Below are 6,045 nucleotides of genomic sequence, written 5' to 3'. Positions count from 1 at the left end.
TCGGGGGTCCTCCGCATCCAGGGTGGCTCGGGGCTGCCTCGGCGTGGCGGTGCTGGAATTACGGCGCTGCCGCTGTTTGTACGTTCCCCTCCAACGGGAGCGCGGCCGCTCTCCTTTCTGCCGCTCTCGCTCGCTCCTCTTGGCTCTTAGGACTAGACCAGCCGGTACTTCTGCATATTTGCTTAGATCAGACCAAAGTGAAACCCAAGGAGTCGATCCGGAGCGCAGCCGAAACGCCCATCACCTGTGTGGGGCGGCTCGCCCCCCTGGCGGGCGGCGCTGGGTCCCGCCTCCCCCCGCGGCCGCTCTGCGCCGGGACCGGCGGAGCTTTGGATTTGCCGGCGTCTCCCCCCGCCCCGCCGGGCCGCACTGCACCCTCTCCCCGCTTTTTTTTTCCTCGCAAAAAGGGCGAAAAATAAAATTACTGATACGGATCGAAACGTTTCTCTCTCTGAGAACGGTCCGCTCGGGGTTGAGATTTAAAAAAGGGAATTAATTAATGAATAATAGCAGCGATAAATCGGAGCAATACTGCGAGATCTCGAGGGCTGCCTTGGTGCAGTTCCTTCCTCACTTTGCACGGGAGAAAAAGGAAAAAAAAGAAAAGAAAAAAAAAAAAAAAGAGGAGGAAGGAAAAAAAAAAAAATATATATATATATATATATATAATCTGTCTCTACGCAAGAAGATTTAAATCCCACGGGGAGCAGAGACGAACTGCAACTCCGGGCGGAGGGCGCACTCCGGGCTCGCAGCAGCCGGGCCTGTCTGCAGCGTGCGGCCGCCGGAGCGGCATTTAGCGCTGCGCGCTGCCAGGCGCCTCCCCCGCCCCTCCTCCCGGTACCCAGCCCCACCAACAAGTCGTGGCGTGGGGGCCGCCGGCAGCTGCAGCCTTGGGAGAGGGGTCTGCCCACATGCAAAAAGAGAGGGGGGGCGGGAGGGAAGGACGGGGGGGAAAAAAAAAAAGAAAAGGAGCCGGAACAGTGCCGGGGGTTGCGGGGCTCTCTGCGGCACCGGGGCGGGGGAGCTGCTGCGCAACAGCCGCCGTAACCTGATGGGATCCACCTTGTGCCCCCGCTGCCTTTTATATAAGGCGAAGAGATCGCCATGATCGCGGAGGGCTTGGGGTTATTTTTATTTTTTTTAATTGGGGGAGGCTCGCCTTTGGCAGAAGGGGAGGGGCAGGGTGGCAGTGGATTGGGGTTGGGTTCTCTCTCTCTCTCTCTCTCTCTACATATATATATAATTATTTTCGCAGCGTAGCCTTCGTTGCAAAGGGGAAAGCTCTCCACCCCCCCCCCCCCTCCCCAAAACCAAATAAGAGCGAAAGGCAGCGGGCGCCCTGCGGCAGCGGCTGCGCCATACGCGAGTGCGGGGCTCCCCACCGCGGCCGCGGAACCGCTGCGCCCCCCCCAACCCCCAGCAGCGGGCGGGGCGGCTCCGCTCCTCTCTCGCATCTCCGCCCTCCCGGAGCGCCGATGCCCCCCGTTCTCCCGGCGCAGATTGGCACAAGGTGCTGCTGCTCCCTGACATCTCCCTGAACTCATTGTGATTTAAATAACGGCCCTTTCTCATCTAAACAAAGCATCTTAATAGCAGATGCAAAGAATTCAGCTCATCTGAAAATCCAATAGCATTTAAGTGGATTAACTGCAATAACACAACTGAGGAGTGATACTATCCTTCATGGAAGACAATAGACTGTAAATGCACAGCCAGGGAGACTTATCCTTTCATCTCTGAATTTCCTTCAGCATTTCAAAAGCGAATGCTTTCTAGAAGCCCTGGAGGGCTCTGCGCGCTGCTGCTTGGACATGCTTCTAGGAAACAACCTGTGCTTTAATGGGCACTTTGCAATTGCATAGAAGTTCCCACCAAAACAGAAGTGGCCTTTCAAGTACGTTTAATTCTCCCTCGTGATGTCATGTAGGCTTACAGGGTGGTCTGCAGGACCACAACGGGGGAGAGAAGAAGGTGGGGGTTGGAAAGGGAAAGAGATGCAAAAGATTTGGAAGCACTTGAGAAAGGAGAATGTTGAGAGAATGTTGAGAAAGGAGAATGTTGTTTTCTTTCTTTTTCTTTCTTTCTTTTTTTTTTTTCTTTTTTTTTTTTTTCTTTTTTTTTTTGGAAAAGGAAAACGCCGAGCCAGTGTGGAGCCATTCTGAAATGCCTTCTGATAACTAAAATGAGGAGCTCGGGGTGCCCCAGCCGGGCGCTGCGGGACACTGCGGGGCTCCCCGGCTGCCCCCACCTCCTGCACGGGGTCAGAACCGCAGAGCAAAAAGCTGTTTTGGCGGCTTTGGCTACAAAAAAAAAAAAAAAAAGGAATGTCTGCTCTGCACTTATCAGTTCTTTGGGTTAAAGCGACAGCTCTTACGGTCTGTGATGTCATAAAAGCAACAATAACCAAACAGGGAAATAGAGTGTGGCACCGAGCATTTGTGTGCTCCTCTCTTTCCTTCTTCCACTGGGCAGCGTGCCTGGGGCCAGCAGTGCTGGAGCCCTCTCCGGTGGTACTCCTCTATGAAAGCCATAGAAATAACTCTTAACATGTTTGTTGTTCAAAAATCGATGCAGTTTTGGTTTTTCCTGCTGTTCCCTCTCTTGATGAGAAGCACACTGCGGCTCTTCTGAATCTGTCATTGCGGAGCTCAGATAAGCATCTCTCCTCCGGGTCCAGTTACACTCAGAGTAGCTTTTAACATCAGGCCGTTCGTATGGATTGTTGCAAATATTTGATAGTGATGCAAGATATGTAGGATCCCAAAGGACCAAGGAGCAGGGAACACAAATGGAATTCACACGGGATCTGCAGGCAGATTTATATTTGGGCTGTCTGTCTGGTTATGAAACACATCACCTCCTTCCCTTTTGTTTCAGAGACAAGTGCAAACTTTGTGCCATGGAAGTCCAAATCCTCAGTGCAAAAACCTCACAAAAGCCGATCCTGACTTCTGCGTGGCACCTTCCTGCAGTCAACTAGGCTATGGAACACGTGTGCACCAAACACGAAGGTTCCTTTTTTGTGTGATACCTGTAACCACAGGGTGGTATTTATAGGCTGAAAAGAAAATCCATACAAAGACCAGAGTGTCAGAAAATCATGTTTTGCACTTCTTTATTTGTCTGGAAACGGCAAGCAAGATGTCTCATTTGTCTCATTTGAAGCACACGCTGCTAGAAGCCCCTTCAATGTCAGGAATCATAATGGAATTACACTATGACAGAGTGCTGAGGGAGGATTTCCAGGATTTGCACAGCGCGTGGTTTGGGGGAAGGAATGCGGTGCTCCTTGACACGAAATGCAGCTCCATCAGCAGCACCCGTGTGTTCTGCGAGCGGTGACGCACGAGGGCAGGGTGCCCCACATTGGGCTCCCAGCACCGCATGCTGAGCTCCGTTCAGTCCATGCAGGCTTTTAGAGACACGAGGAGCTCCAGCTGTGTGGGACCAACCGGTGTCTCAGAGCAAGGAGCAGCGTCTGTGAGCACAGGCAGGTGGGCAGTCAGGGCACAGCCGTGGCAGGGAGAGACGTTCCCATTTCTGCAGCGTTTGGGTTGAGGGTTGGGTTGGTTGGGAGGAGCAACCTGTTTTAGTGCAGAGGCTGCGTGGGGCTCGGTGTTCTCTGGGGTTTTATCCTGCCACGGCTGCCGACGATGGACTGAGAGCCACGAGTGTGTTGGCTCTGGAAAGAGACCACAAGAAATGCCCTCCGCAGTTGAGCCCCACACCACGTCAGTGCCTCGCAGGACAAGTGGGCATAAGTTCAGCCCGTAATCCCAGGAAGCTCACCCACTTTGGATGGTTTCTCTCTGCTTTTGACCATTTTGTTGGCCTGAGTTCAGAGGGGCATGTGCCACGGGAAGGTTTTCTTCCCTCCTCTCAGTTGCCACCTGCCTTCAGGAACAGAGCTGTCACAGGTGCAGTGCAGAACAGGCGGCAGTTTGCAAAGCAGAGTGCTGACAGCAGGCACACCACTTCTGTCCTGACACCTGGCCCAGGAACAGCAACAGGAAAGCTGTAAGGAGAGCAAGCAGGAGAGCTGCTGTTCCAGCACCACAAAGATTGTTTCCTCCTTTTCCAGCTCTTCCTTTTGGATCCTTATGCCAGCTCTGTCTCTCTGGCCAGGCTTTGTTTTCTTTGAAACTTTTCTTGGTGTGACTTTCCAGATGCTTTCGTGGTTGAGAGTTTTCTTAAATAGATGTGAGATGCAAATCTGCTCCAAGCTTTCAGCTAAGCAGGGTGGTGAGAAGGGACTCAGAAAGATTTTACAGTGTCCCTGCCGGTGAGGAGAGAGGTGCCCATGGCCTGTGCCACTTGTGCACCTTGACATTTGAAGCTCCAGTATTTTTGGAGAGGGTTTGGTGCCCTGTGAATGGGGCAGGGTCCAATAAAGCCGTTGCACTTGTCCCACGTTGACTTCAGCAGGGATAGACCCAGCTCTCCCTGGAGAAATGCCCAGGTTTTGTAGCAAAGGCAGTCAGTAACACTCTGATGCACACTCCCCCTGCCCTTCCTGCCGAGCTGTTCAGTGCTGAGTGACATGAGCTTCACCTTCAAGGCTGAGTGGGACCAGCAGCCCTGCCAGCCTGGGTAGCAAGATACCATGTTTAGGCATTGAGCAAGGGCTCCTGCATACCAGCACAGCCCGCTATTTTGGTGGGTTAGATGCAGTTGTTCCCCACTCCCCACCCCAGTGAGGCGGTGGAGTTGCTGCAAGTCGCAGATATCTTCTGCCTGGTGGTTAAAGCTATTAAAAATGGGCTGTGCTTTGTCAGTAATGCTAGTCCATCCTGCTTAATAAGTGTAACAGTACCAGTGCAGCTTAGGGTATCCCGCACTAAAATGTGTTGTAAATGCCAGAAATATGCTGTGGGCTCAATCTCCAGAGCCCCGTGCATGGTGTACATTTATCCTCAGCAATGTGGGTGTAAAACCCTTCTCTTCTGACTCAAATCAAAGCCAGTCGCAGGGATTCTGTGGAGACCATCCAGGATGTAACTCAGCCATGCTAACTACCATAAAATTGTGATATTATTCTTCATTGTTTGTAGCTTGGAAGCCTGCAGAGGCCTAGCTTGGAGCAGTCCATTTTATTAAGCTCCATCCAAACACCATCCAAACACAGTGAGATAGCTGTTCCTCCCAAGAATTCAAATTCTCAAAGTGCAGGCCGCTCCGTTTGTGTTCTGGTATCCATGCAACCTTGTTGCTTCTACAACATTACACATTTGTCCTGTGAGGTTCCCTCCCTTACAATAAAAACTCACAGGAGTGATGCACGCGTTCTCAGCCCTGTGCACACCAGAGGCTGCAGGACCCGGCCGTGCCCAAAGGACACAGGAGGTATGAAGGCTGCCCAAGTGGAATCGCTAATTTATTTTGAACTGCAGATGTTTGCAATGGCTGTGAGTTTTTCCTAATTGAATTTCTGACCCTTTTTGTCAGAGAAACCCAGTTAATAGAGGAGAAGGAGAGGAGCAAATGGAAAGCGTGACTTTCTTTAAATTAAAAAAAAAGAAAAAGAAAAAAAAGAAAACAGGCAGAAAAGAAACTGTGCTGCAGAGTTCTGTGCAATTTTTCTTTTCATTTTCTTCTTTTCATTTTCTTGTTTCGTTTTCTAAAAATACAGCATCCTTGTCCTCACATGGTCTCGGAGAATGCACACAGCTGGCAGGGCCATGCACGAAATCTCCAGCTCACTGCAGTGCCACCCGAAGCCCACCCTCCCCGAGCACCTCCATCCTCTCGAGGCATTCTGCTGTCACAGACCCACTTGCTGTGGTGAGCAGAGCAGAGCAAGGAGGCCGTGCAGTGGCACACAGAGCTCAGCAGACCTGCCCAGGGAACTCAGTGCTCTGCAGTGCTCACCCTCCACACTAAATGCTTATGCGGTGTCTCACTAAGAGCTGCGGAAGCTCTGTAGCCACGAGGCACGTGGTTGGACATGCAGAAGGATGTGGTGAAGGCCAGCAGCCCGCCTTTGACCGGGGCAGGTTGTGGATGAGCAGATGGGAGCAGCTGCTTCCTAACCCAACCAATCTT

The sequence above is a fragment of the Tetrao urogallus genome (genome assembly GCF_951394365.1).
Source record: "Tetrao urogallus genome assembly, chromosome: 15".
Classification (NCBI taxonomy): Eukaryota; Metazoa; Chordata; class Aves; order Galliformes; family Phasianidae; genus Tetrao; species Tetrao urogallus.
Note: the sequence above shows the minus strand (reverse complement) of the source record.